The sequence below is a fragment of the Amblyomma mixtum genome, chromosome 3, assembly GCF_055824585.1.
Source record: "Amblyomma mixtum isolate Tamu chromosome 3, ASM5582458v1, whole genome shotgun sequence".
Taxonomy (NCBI): domain Eukaryota; kingdom Metazoa; phylum Arthropoda; class Arachnida; order Ixodida; family Ixodidae; genus Amblyomma; species Amblyomma mixtum.
Genome location: NC_143014.1, coordinates 132,038,679 through 132,051,782, shown reverse-complemented (window position 1 = coordinate 132,051,782; position 13,104 = coordinate 132,038,679). Strand labels below are relative to the sequence as shown.

At 52.7% G+C, this 13,104-nt stretch overlaps 1 long non-coding RNA gene across 1 annotated transcript; it reads right to left on the bottom strand.

Moving 5' to 3' along the window:
- Positions 1–245: 245 nt before the first annotated feature.
- On the bottom strand, positions 246–2,215 carry LOC149351965 (uncharacterized). Its single transcript, XR_016289513.1, has 2 exons — positions 1,271–2,215; positions 246–367 (listed from the first exon to the last, which is right to left on the bottom strand). It is a non-coding gene; the product is annotated as an uncharacterized LOC149351965 (long non-coding RNA).
- Between the last annotated feature and the right edge of the window lie 10,889 nt (positions 2,216–13,104).

Genomic DNA, 13,104 nt, shown 5'->3' with positions numbered 1-13,104 from the left:
AGTGATATCCATCGGCCGGCCGTTGGCCGTCCGTTTCGGATGTTCCGGACGGCCGACGGACGTCCGCGAACAGCCGGTGGACGTCCGTCGGCCGTCCTATAGGCGTCCAAAGGGACATGTTTGTCTGGCCAACGGACATCGATTTCGGACGTCCGTTCCCGTATCTTTCTCGGCTGTTTGCATATATGGCACATGCATGCTTTCTTCGTGTCCGCGGGGCAATAAAATGAAAAAGCAACTGAAAGTACAGCGAGAATATTTTATTGTGACTGTACATCAGCACAGAACTGAGTTCTCAATAAGACGTAAATCTTCGTGAGCACACCCATCTTCCTACTTCCATGATGAAGCGGAAGCGAACAGCTTTCTGCAAAAAATGAAAAGAAAAAGGTTAGTACTCAAGCCCACGCCAAATCTAAGTAAACCATGATAAATTCAAAAAATGCTTGGCAACTTTGTTATTATTCACGTTAATGAAGCCCGAAATAACCTAGCGGTGACAGACGCACCGACATAGTCATCATCCTTGACACCAGAAGGTATTCTATAGGTCTCTTCGATTTGGCTTGCACTGGCTGTGCTAGTTCTGCAGTGGTGCCAAGCGGTCACGTGAGCGTGCAGCGCCAGTTCATCAAGTGCAGATACAGCCCGTACACTAGCGCGCACCGGCCATTGGCAAGACGAAGGCGCAAGTGCAGCCGCGCCATGCTGCACTACTTCCAGCACTACCTTCAGACCGAGTGCAAGGCGGCGAAGAACTCGTGCAGAACCAGGCCTGCACCTTGACAAAACGAGGAGAAAAGTGCAGAGGGCGCGCGCGGCACCGGAAAAACGAGGACGACGGTGCTGCACCCCTTGAACTGGTGCAGCTGGTGCTGCCAAATCGAAGAGACCTTATGCTTGCAAGAGGCCAAGAGCTAGGAAATTGAGCATTTTTTATGATGGCACCAGCCCTACAACCCGCCTGTTACATGCAGTCTCTAATTTCAGAGAAGTTCTGCCCTCCTTTCCCTAGACTCAAGCAAAAACCAGTGTCAGGACTGCTGACAAAAAGATTATGCCTGCGCCAAATTGCAAGAGATCATGATAACTTCAAGAATGTTCGGCAAAGACCACAACAGCACAAAGAGGCAAGAGGCGTAGCACAAGGCTCAACCCATCTGTAGCCCACACCACAGTATAGCCATAACATAACTCCAACTCTCCCGCGAGAGAATGTTACAGATCCTGCTCCATTGTCATAAAAGTAATTCCCAAGCAGTGTACTTACCTCCGTAGGCCATGCCGTAGGCAATCACACTAGGCCTTCTTTCATCCGAAGTCGGTGTAGTACGATATTCCAACGTTCTAGGAGGGCTTCAGGCGCTTGCCGCATCCTTCGAATTGTTCAAGTTACACACCACTTTCGCCCGCAGACTAAAAAAAAGCCACACATTCTAGTAACAGAGCTCAAAAGGGGCACCACGCTTCGCAGCAAACTGACAACGCCGCCATTAAGCCGCTGCACTCTGTGGCTGATGGATTGGATTGGGCTGACTACAAGTTGCATTTATGATGATGATGATAGCGGAGTTAGGCGGGAGTTTTGAATTTACAAGTGGTTTCAATCGCGTTTGACCACGGCGGACACGATGTCGCTACTGATTTTTAAATGTTTTCTAGATGTAAATTAGTAAGCGATTTACTCTAAAATTGTGCACCACTCGCTCCTACCCTTAAATAAATTTAGTTCAGCAGTGGCCCTTGCACTGCAAGTATATGACTAGGGAATTGCGCGAATTTACAAAAGTCCTCAAGTCAAACCCTGCAGCTCATAGAAATAATTTCTCCAAAGCAGATATGCAGATATTGACGCAATTTCGCGCACATTAGCCAATAAAACTGGCAAAAAATCCTTCGCGAATAAAATTTTCTAGGTTAAAAAAGCGAACTCTACAGTATACATACTCGAACGGCGCGAATTTTCTGTGTGAAAAATTAGAAAAAAAACTCTATACTCATATCCTGAGAATATACTCCACCGTACATCCCTCGGACGTACACCTTGTCTCTAATGCGGATATACAAAAGCGGATACTGTCCGTACGTCCGGCGGATGTACGAATACGGATATCCGAAATCGGATTGTGTTCGTACGTCCAGTGGACGTCCGATCTCGGCAAAGGACGTTCGGATCTAGCTCGTACGTCCGACGGATATCTGTGGTTGCTTGGGAGCAGATAGTTACCGAAACTAACAAAGCGTTTGCTTTTTCCGTTCTTGCTGACGAAACTGCAGATATTTCAGGAAAAGAGCAGATGTCTATAGGCGTTCGCTTTATTGACAAGGCGGAAGTCGAAGTGTGCGTTCGAGAGCAGTTTTTGGGATTTGTAGAGCTGGAGCAATTAAACTCCGCTTGCATCGCCGCGGCAATCTTGAAGCTTTTGACGAATGTCGGACTGATTCTTTCGAACCTCGTTGGACAGGGGTACGATGGATGCTCTACAATGGCTGGAAAAGAAGCTGGAGTGAACAAAATTATACAAAAACAGTTCCCGAAGGCACTATTTTTCCACTGTGCAAGTCACAAACTAAATCTCGTCATCAACGATTTGAACGACGTCTCTGAAATTCGAAACACAATTGGGATAATCAAACAAACCATAAACTTCTTCCGCGAGAGCGTGCTCCGGAGAAAATTGGTGCCCAACATTCCGATGCTGTGTGAGACAAGACGGTCTGCAAAGTACAAGTCTATTAGGATCTTCTCTCAGCATTACGTGGCCATAGTCGAAGCACTCGAGCAGCTCGCGTCCACGGAATCATGCTCGAACGCTGCAACTAGACAACGAGCTCACATCCTCTACTGCGCAACAACAAGCTCATCTTTCATCGTCTGCTTGCATATTGTAGCGAAGTACAGCGCTCGGCTCGAACCAGCTACGAACATTCTGCAAGGTGTATCCATGGACTTCCATTCTGTGCATGGCCACATCACTGAGCTACAACGTATTTTTCGCGGCCACCGGACAAACGCTGTAGAGGAGTTCTCTAACATCATGAATGCAGCAAGGGAGGCAGCCAATCACTTAAATGTGGTGATATCTGTACCAAGACAAGTCTCTCGTCAGGCCCACCGAGACAACTACGGGATTCAGTCGCCAGAGGAATACTACCGTGTGGCAATATATGTGCCGTACTTGGACTCCCTCACTGCTTCTTTAGCTCGGCGCTTTTCTGAAAGCAATGAGAGGAGCTTCAAACTTCTCCAGCTGCATCCATCAAAAATGAAGCACTTGAGCCGTGTTGAGTTCGCTGTTCTCGCCGAAGAACTCCAGTGCTTTTACGGCATCGACAACTTCAAGGAAGAGGCCATCTCTTGGTACGAGATGTGGTGCAACAAAACTGGGGACCCATCAGAAATAACTTACTGCGAGCTTCTACATCAGGCCAAGACATTCTTCCCTGGTGTTGCAAAAGCCATTGAGGTGGCTCTGGCTTTGCCAGTTACTACCTGTACGGTCGAACGCTCCTTCAGTACAATGAGGAGAGTGAAAACGTGGCTACGCTCAACGATGACAAACGACAGACTGGACGGCCTTTGTATGATGAGTGTGCACCGAGAGCGTGTAATGAAGCACAGAAATGAATTTATCACCAGTGTCATCACGCAATTCGCCCAGAAAAATCCGAGGCGTTTTCTGTTCAAGGAAGACTGACTGAGTGACTGTCGTTGCGTGTTTGTGAACATATTGTGCTGTGTGCTGGTCATCAATCCGGGTGTGTCGAGAACCCGTATGCAGCAAGACTGAGCACTCTTCGCCACGAAGTGATAGTATCTTTTTGCATTTTTATTAATTTTAATTGTTTCTTCGTTGATAAACTCCAATGTATCTCTCCTAGCCTCGCTTTAATTTGCTGTTTGTAATTTTTCTTTCATGTGTGTATTTTACTTATTTATTTTATTTGTATATAAATAAATAAATTTACTCCGCAAATAGTGCCTTTTTGCTACGAACATACCCCCCCCCCCCTCCGGCGCCAACAACCAATGGGCCCCCCCCCCCCCCTGCAAAAAATTCTGCGGACGCCCTTGCTAATTACATTTCTAGGCTAAGTTGCAAGATCTGTGCTAGAAATGAGATATTTTTTCCATTCTTTTCTTGAGATATTCTTTATATCCAGATTTACATCCTCTAAATTATTTAACAGTTTTGGAAGACAATTCGCTATCCTCTTGCACCCTTGGTTAGTTCTTGAAAATGGCAGTGTCCAATTCTTTCTGTGTCTGATGTCGTAGGAAAGTTGCAAAGTTTTTGTCAGGTTGCACAGTTTGAGAAAGTAGTTGAGAGGATTTTTCAAGCTGTGTTGGTATTTTAGCGAAAGGTTGAATTCGTATATATGCTTGACAGGAAGAATATCAAGAAGTGGAAATAATTCGCTTGTGTGAGCATCGTACGAAACGTTTGCGATGTGACGGATAGCTCTTTTTTGTATAAGAAATAGTTTATGAAAGTTCTTTTGGTATGTTGTGCCCCATACAAGGCTGCAATAATTTAGATGGGGAGAGAATATGGCGTTATACAATAAAACCTTAATCCTTGGAGGAATAGTGTAGCGAAGTCGAGATAGTATACCGCAAGTCTTCGCGAGGCTTTTACTTATCCGGTCTACATGAGTATCCCATCTTAAGTGTTCATTAAAGATTACTCCCAAGGTTGTTATCTCTTTCACAAGTTCTAGCCTATCATTTCCAAGGTATAAGTTTATGTCAAAGTTTACAGGCTTTGACTACAGGCACTACGCACATGCTGTAGCAGATCTCTGGGAAGAGATGGCCAGGGTCAGTCTGGTACTCCTCCTGACAGGGACTAAAATGAACTGTGCCAGAGAATCAGGGCCGCGAAAAGCACAGTAAAACTTATAGCCACACTCTAATTAGCCAGTCAGAGGTGACTACAGGAGAGTTGCATCCAGGCTGTGGGTTTCTAAGTGGACACAGGCCACCACCCACCGCGGGTTCGAGCTTCGCGCGAGCCAAGGGCCCCGATCAGCCGTCACCACACACACACTGGGACACCGATGCGGTGCACTCAACCTCCGCTAAGAGGAGAGCGATTCGCCGCAAAGAAATAGGCCTCCAAGTTCACAAAGGAGACGTTTATTCACGTCGTCCTTCAGCAGTACACACACACTCAATCGTCACCCCGTCCCGGGGGCGCGCGAGGAGCAAGGCTCCGCTGCGCGCACGAAGCGACTCGAGCAATGCGCGACGCTAGCACGCCGCTGCAGGAGAATGTCCCCGCGGCAGTGCTGTGATCTCTCTCTCGTGTCGACCGTTGGGCCGGTTGCGAGAGAGAGTGGGCATTCAACGCAAGGTACGCCTGTCTGAGGTCGCTGGACCCCGCTGGACAGGCTCGAGCCGCTGCAGGTCAGAGGACACGTGCGGGCGAGCTCGAGTAAGCACTGGTCCGAGCGGCAAAGGCCGGCAGGGACAAAACAGTAACGTACGCACCTTTCGCTGTCTCGGAGGGATCTCTCTCTGGGCCCCGCTCGGACGGTCGCGCCGTGCGCGGCCGCCCGTAGCGGGTCCCGATTTCCCGCCAAAAGGCGCCAATGGCAAAGGCCGTTGGGGAGCCGGGGCGGAGCTGTGGCCAAATGACAGTGATTAGTCACCTAGCCGCCTCTCCACCGCCTGAGGCGGGAGCAAGGGAAAGAGGAGAAACAACGCAGGAAGCCGGCACAGCCGCGCAAAGGCAAAGCCAGGATTCCCACATCCCCTCTCCTTAAAGGGACACTGAGGAGAAATTGAAGTTGGCTTGTATCGACAGAATACCAGCTCCTGATTACAAAAACGCCACTCATACTGACAACAAAGCTCTTGTAACGTAGAAAAGAGCAAGAACCAAAATACAGGTATCGCCGCCACAGGCCAAACTCGCAAGTACAAGCGTCATGACGTCATATAACAAAACAGTGTTGCTAGAACCAATGGTTCTAGCAACGCTAGGACACGAGAAGCACAAATCACTGAGGCGCAGCCAATGCATGCGCAAATCTCCTTCACGTCGCCAGATGGCGCCACGTTCCGGGCAGCTACGCGCTCGCCTGAAGCATCGGGACCAATCAGCGCCTGCTCGCCGGCGTTAGGCGGGCTCCCGGTATTCCGCTAGCGGTATCAAGGTACACGGTATGCTAAAGGTGTCTATTTGCAAGAACTTCGTTGACGACTTCGAGAACGAGATCCATCGTAACGCTCGCAAAACGCCGGTGCAAACGTAAGCGAAGCGACTGTAGCGACGGCCGCAATAGCCGATAGATGCCTTCAACGTGCGGCCGGCGGTAGCTTTCTTTTCGGCTGCTGCTAGGCCGCACTGCTGGCCGCCAGAAATCACGGAGTCTGCATCACGTCATATGCATGTCATGTTTCACGTCACTTAGTCCTCTGTCGTCATAGCCGAATCCCAAGTTTGAATCACAGCGGCGGGAAAAACCTTTTCAACTTCGAATCCAAATTTCTTAGAAATAAATGCATTTTTCGCTGCCGGCCAAGTGGCAACAAAGCCATGACATGCCGAACTATCGGATTTTGCTATAAAAAATATATTAATAGTGCTCTCCTCAGTGTCCCTTTAAAAGCCCTCCTACCCATCGGCAAAGCACGCGGCCAAAATAAAGAAATCAATACACAAAAAAATAAGCTACACTTCAGTTCCAAAATAAAGAAATGAATACACAAAAAAAACTAGATACACTTCAGTTCCAGCCACAACAACGTAAACAACGTAAGAAAAAAACAAGGCAAACAAACAAACACTGCCACACGCTTCAGGAACACTAAACAGCTTGCAGATTATATACACGGTACACAAGGAGATGTGAATACCACTGTACAGCTGTGTTACAGGTGGGTGCCAGCCTCAAAGTTCGATGGCGCGGCCCAGTGGGCCGGTCGGCGACTCACTGCTCGCAGACTTCAAGTTGAACGGGTTGGGAGGGCCGACGACTGATGGCGGTCTTCTTTCCGTTGATGTAGGGTGCGTTGATGACGACGGGGCCGCGGCAGAGCACTGACCTCGCGCCCTTACACGACATCACGTTCGGGCACAAGACAGTTAGTGCACCCCCTTCACGCCGGCTGAAACGGGCGAGGACGTTCGGCGGCGTCCTGATGTGTAACCTTGTCCACAGCGAGGGGTCCTTCTCATCCTCGCGCTCACGCAGAAGGACACAACGGCACAACTCACAGGCGTCGCCTTGGCTCATGGTTACGCGCGCACACAGTCACAGCCACAACCACGCATACACCGGCAAGTGCACGGACGCTGGTCGGCGACAACGACCCCCCCATCAGAAGCGTCCAGAGGCGCCGCGGCGAGGGTCAAAGGGTGCACTTTCCGCCCCCCCATCGCCCCAAACGCCCCGCCAACTTCCCCTCCATACGGGCCGCACAAAACTCGCACCGCGACACACGGCTCCTTAACGAGCCCAGCACCCACAGTCGGGCCGGAAATGAGAAAAGGCTCGCTGTACAAACGACACCCATCTTTTGCTTCTAGAAGATAAGAGCAAGCGCGAGCGGGCTGAAGTTTGCCTATGTACATCTCGGTACGTTAGAACAAAAACAGATGTACAAGCGGGAAACGAAAGTGGCTAGAAACTGACTCAAGCAAACAAATAAATAAACTGATAAACACACAAGGCTGGAACTGAGCATGCTGCCAAAACAACAACAGAAAAAAAAACACACCGTGCTTCACCTGGGTAGGGCCTGACAAGAAAGCTCGCCAGCTAGCTGAGGCTGCGTGCCTTCGGTTGCGGAAAAGTCCGCCGTCCGGCATCAATCACACAGGTGACCGTCGCCTCAGATTGTACCGGTGCTCCGTACGTTTGCGTTCCGCAGCACCAGTTGTGCCTTTGCGCTTGCCTTTGATACCAATGGGTACCGGCGCAAGCTCGTCAGACCGTGACGCGTAGGCCTTCAGGTCTATGAACCCCTGCTTGCTCCTGGGGAAAGGCCCCATCAAATCGCAGGTGGCCATCTGCCACGGACGCACACTGTCAATCGGTTTCATCATTCCAGGCGGCTTGCCGCCCCGTGACTTCACCGCTTGACAGACATGGCAGGAACGGCAATAGCGGAAAATGTCACGCTTCATGCCGGGCCACGTCACCGAATGGCTCAGTTTTGCAAAAACTTTGGAGCCACTCAGATGACCGGCCAGTGGTTCGTCATGAGAGAATCTCAACAGTGCACCTCTCAGACTTTTGGGGATAACCACCTTGAACGGGTCGATGGACTCGTCATCGGTGGCTATGTACTTCAGCACGAGCCCGTCATTGTCCAGCAAATATGAATCCCCGGGGTTCGCCGCGACACACGCTGGCTTCTGCCCCCCTGCGCCCGCTACAGTACAAGTAGCGTCACGGCGCTCCGTCTCCCTGAGACCGTCGCTCACCTCGCGACAAAACGGGTCATTTTGCTGGGCTTTCAGTAGCTCTTTAGGGCTGAAAACGATTCCAGTCATCCCAGAGGGGAGCCTGGTCTCGTCCCCACTCAGGTTTGCAGCCAAAACTTCCGTTCGCGTCGGCAACTCCGAGGCGCTCACGAAGAGCTTTGCCTCTCGTCCGCCTTGCGAAGCGCTGCTTGCCTGGTTAGCGGAATGGGTTAACCCGTTTGCGGGTTCCCCCTCCTTGCCGCCCGGCGGCTCGTCCGCTGTTTCGCCCCCTCCGCCTACAGGCGTCAAGGCGCCGCTGGCGAGTGGGGCACGGGATAGCGCGTCAGCTACCACGTTTATGCTCCCCTTTCGACACTGCACGGAAAAGTCGTAATGCTGTATCAGGAGAGCCCAGCGCGCCAGCCGACCCGCAGGCTCGCGGAGCCGCATCAGCCAACTGAGCGCACTGCACCCTTGCCTCAGTGGAGGCTTGGGCGGGCTGCACGAACGAGGGAGGCAAGGCTCCTAGTTCGATGAGCGGCGCGGTTTCCACAGGGAACCGGCCAGCGCCTCGGCGTTCCCAGAGCAGAATTGACTGCTCGCGGGGCACGGCTGCTGCTGTTCGAAACTGCCGGTTGCGGCAGCGTGACACGAACTGCTATCGCACTGGGCGGAAAGCGTGCACAGCTGAGGCATGTGACCAGCGGATGCACCGCAGGGTGCTTCCGATACAGCTCCAATGGGAGCCACGTGGTCAACATTTTGGGTTGTGTCACCGTAAACCCCAATGGGGGCCGCGGCCAACCACGGTGTCTAGCTATTCGAAGGAACAGCAGCCAGCGGATCAAACGACGCTACAACTCCGTAGGGAGCCGACATGTAGCTGCCGAGTGCCGCGCTGGGGGTGGTAGACACGGTGCGCAAGCGTGATCGTCAAGGCGACCTGCTCGGCTAATGTGCCATCAAAGGCGTAAGCGCCAATGACTTAGCACGTTGGGCGCCAGTTGTGGGTTTCTAAGTGGACACAGGCCACCACCCACCGCGGGTTCGAGCTTCGCGCGAGCCAAGGGCCCCGATCAGCCGTCACCACACACACACTGGGACACCGATGCGGTGCACTCAACCTCCGCTGGGAGGAGAGCGATTCGCCGCAAAGAAATAGGCCTCCAAGTTCACAAAGGAGACGTTTATTCACGTCGTCCTTCAGCAGTACACACACACTCAATCGTCACCCCGTCCCGGGGGCGCGCGAGGAGCAAGGCTCCGCTGCGCGCACGAAGCGACTCGAGCAATATGCGCCGCTAGCACGCCGCTGCAGGAGAATGTCCCCGCGGCAGTGCTGTGATCTCTCTCTCGTGTCGACCGTTGGGCCGGTTGCGAGAGAGAGTGGGCAATCAACGCAAGGTACGCCTGTCTGAGGTCGCTGGACCCCGCTGGACAGGCTCGAGCCGCTGCAGGTCAGAGGACACGTGCGGGCGAGCTCGAGTAAGCACTGGTCCGAGCGGCAAAGGCCGGCAGGGACAAACAGTAACGTACGCACCTTTCGCTGTCTCGGAGGGATCTCTCTCTCTGGGCCCCGCTCGGACGGTCGCGGGATGCGCGGCCGCCAAAACGGGTCCCGGATTCCCGCCAAAAGGCGCCAATGGCAAAGGCCCTTGGGGAGCCGGGGCGGAGCTGTGGCTAAATGACAGTGATTAGTCACCCAGCCGCCTCTCCACCGCCTGAGGCGGGAGCAAGGGAAAGAGGAGAAACGACGCGGTAGGCCGGCATAGCCGCGCAAAGGCGACGGCGGAAAGCCAGATTCCCACATCGATGTGGGAATCCTGGCTTTGCCTTTGCGCGGCTGTGCCGGCTTCCCACGTTGGGCGCCAGTTGTGGGTTTCTAAGTGGACACAGGCCACCACCCACCGCGGGTTCGAGCTTCGCGCGAGCCAAGGGCCCCGATCAGCCGTCACCACACACACACTGGGACACCGATGCGGTGCACTCAACCTCCGCTGGGAGGAGAGCGATTCGCCGCAAAGAAATAAGCCTCCAAGTTCACAAAGGAGACGTTTATTCACGTCGTCCTTCAGCAGGTACACACGCACTCAATAGTCACCCCGTCCCGGGGGCGCGCGAGGAGCAAGGCTCCGCTGCGCGCACGAAGCGACTCGAGTAATGCGCACCGCTAGCACGCCGCTGCAGGAGAATGTCCCCGCGGCAGTGCTGTGATCTCTCTCTCGTGTCGACCGTTGGGCCGGTTGCGAGAGAGAGTGGGCATTCAACGCAAGGTACGCCTGTCAGAGGTCGCTGGACCCCGCTGGACAGGCTCGAGCCGCTGCAGGTCAGAGGACACGTGCGGGCGAGCTCGAGTAAGCACTGGTCCGAACGGCAAAGGCCGGCACGGACAAACAGTAACGTACGCACCTTACGCTGTCTCGGAGGGATCTCTCTCTCTGGGCCCCCGCTCGGACGGTCGCGCGGCGCGCGGCCGCCCAAAGCGGGGTCCCGAATTCCCGCCAAAAGGCGCCAATGGCAAAGGCCCTTGGGGAGCCGGGGCGGAGCTGTGGCTAAATGACAGTGATTAGTCACCCAGCCGCCTCTCCACCGCCTGAGGCGGGAGCAAGGGAAAGAGGAGAAACAACGCGGGAGGCCGGCTAGCCGCGCAAAGGCGACGGCGAAAGCCAGGATTCCCACAAGGCTTACCAAGTGACAAAGGACAACGCGTCCTGTTGCCCAGCCGCAACCACCTCCCAGCCCTTTGACTCCTCGTGGAGTACTTAGGCATTACTGGGCTGGCATCCATTTTAGAGCGCAGCTCATCGCAGCGACGACTCAAAACAAGTTTTCCGCCGCGGCGACAGGATTATCTAGCATTTTCGCTTGCATGTGAAACAGGCTTTAGTTGCGCTTTAAGCTGCGAAACCAATGGAGCGGGAGCTTGGAAAGTAGAGGGAAGGCGCATAACTGCCCTCTTGGAGTGGACACCTCAATCGTGCTTTAAACTGCATGCGTTGGCATTGACAAGCGTTGTGTCATTTTAAGGAAAGGAAGTGCTCATAACTGGCTCCCTGGGTCATTGGACGCCTGAATCGCGCATATAGGTACGTGGGGTGAGGAGAGAGGGAGAGATGTGGGCTGCAGGCGTCGACAACGTTGTGCCAGAAATGCGGCGCTGTAGCCATAGGCCGTCGGCGTTTATTGCGTTCATTGGCGTTGGCATTGACAACGTTTTACACTCCGATCATTTTAAGGAAAGGAAGTGCGCATAACTGGCTCCGTGGGTCAGTGGACGCCTGAATCGCGCTTATAGGTCCGTGGGGTGAGGAGAGAGGGAGAGATGTGGGCTGCAGGCGTCGACAACGTTGTGCCAGAAATGCGGCGCTGTAGCCATATGCCGTCGGGGTTTATTGCGTTCATTGGCGTTGGCATTGACAACGTTTTACACTCCGATCATTTTAAGGAAAGGAAGTGCTCATAACTGGCTCCCTGGGTCATTGGACGCCTGAATCGCACTTATAGGTACGTGGGGTGAGGAGAGAGGGAGAGATGTGGGCTGCAGGCGTCGACAACGTTGTGCCAGAAATGCGGCGCTGTAGCCATATGCCGTCGGGGTTTATTGCGTTCATTGGCGTTGGCATTGACAACGTTTTACACTCCGATCATTTTAAGGAAAGGAAGTGCTCATAACTGGCTCCCTGGGTCATTGGACGCCTGAATCGCGCTTATAGGTACGTGGGGTGAGGAGAGAGGGAGAGATGTGGGCTTCAGGCGTCGACAACGTTGTGCCAGAAATGCGGCGCTGAAGCCATAGGCCGTCGGCGTTCATTGTATTCATTGGCATTGGCGTTGACAACGTTTTACACTCCGATCATTTTAAGGAAAAGAATTGCGCATATATAGCTGCCTCCCTGTGTCAGTGGACGCCTGAATCGCGCTTATAGGTACGTGGGGTGATCAGTGAGAGATGTGGGCTCACATGCGTTAGCGCTGACAACGGTGAGCGAACTCTCGCGATCAACCATTAACTGCCATCTGTCAGGATGGCAGGGTGTGTGGGGACTGTAATGTAGATATAAAGACAAACAGGAATTTCTTACCACTTATGCGGGTGAACATCTCGTTCCTTTCGCTCGTAACGCCTCCCACGGCCGTGACAACCTCGCAAAATACTTGCACATACCTCGTCTTTGAGAACGAGCCATTAATTGTCGGGCATATATCCGTCTATTTCTCCGACCACAAAGCTTCCTTCATGACAATCAAGAACTGTTAGTGGAGTGTTTCTTGAAGAAGGAATATGTATGAAAAATTGTCTGTCATTGTACACACATATGTCTTGCTCGAATTCTTTGCCTCAATCTATCGAAAGCTGAAACAGCTGATGAGCTGCGCTCAAATTTCGCATTAGGAAGTACCGTAATCGTCGGCAATTTTTTTTTTCAGCCAGCGTACGATCAGCAGATCATCAGGCCCCGAACTGACGGCAGCTCCCTGCAACCCCCCCCCCTTCCTATCCTCACCCCCGTGCACGCATACTGAGCAGTGCTCATCCAGAGCATGGGAAGCAGAAGATAGTGTCCGTAATAATAATAAAAAGAGAATCTATGGTGACACTTTACTACATTATGTGTGGGGAATGCGATAGCATTTAAATCGGTGAATTTTAGGACAGACCACACCTCCGAATGGGGGTGGAAGGTGT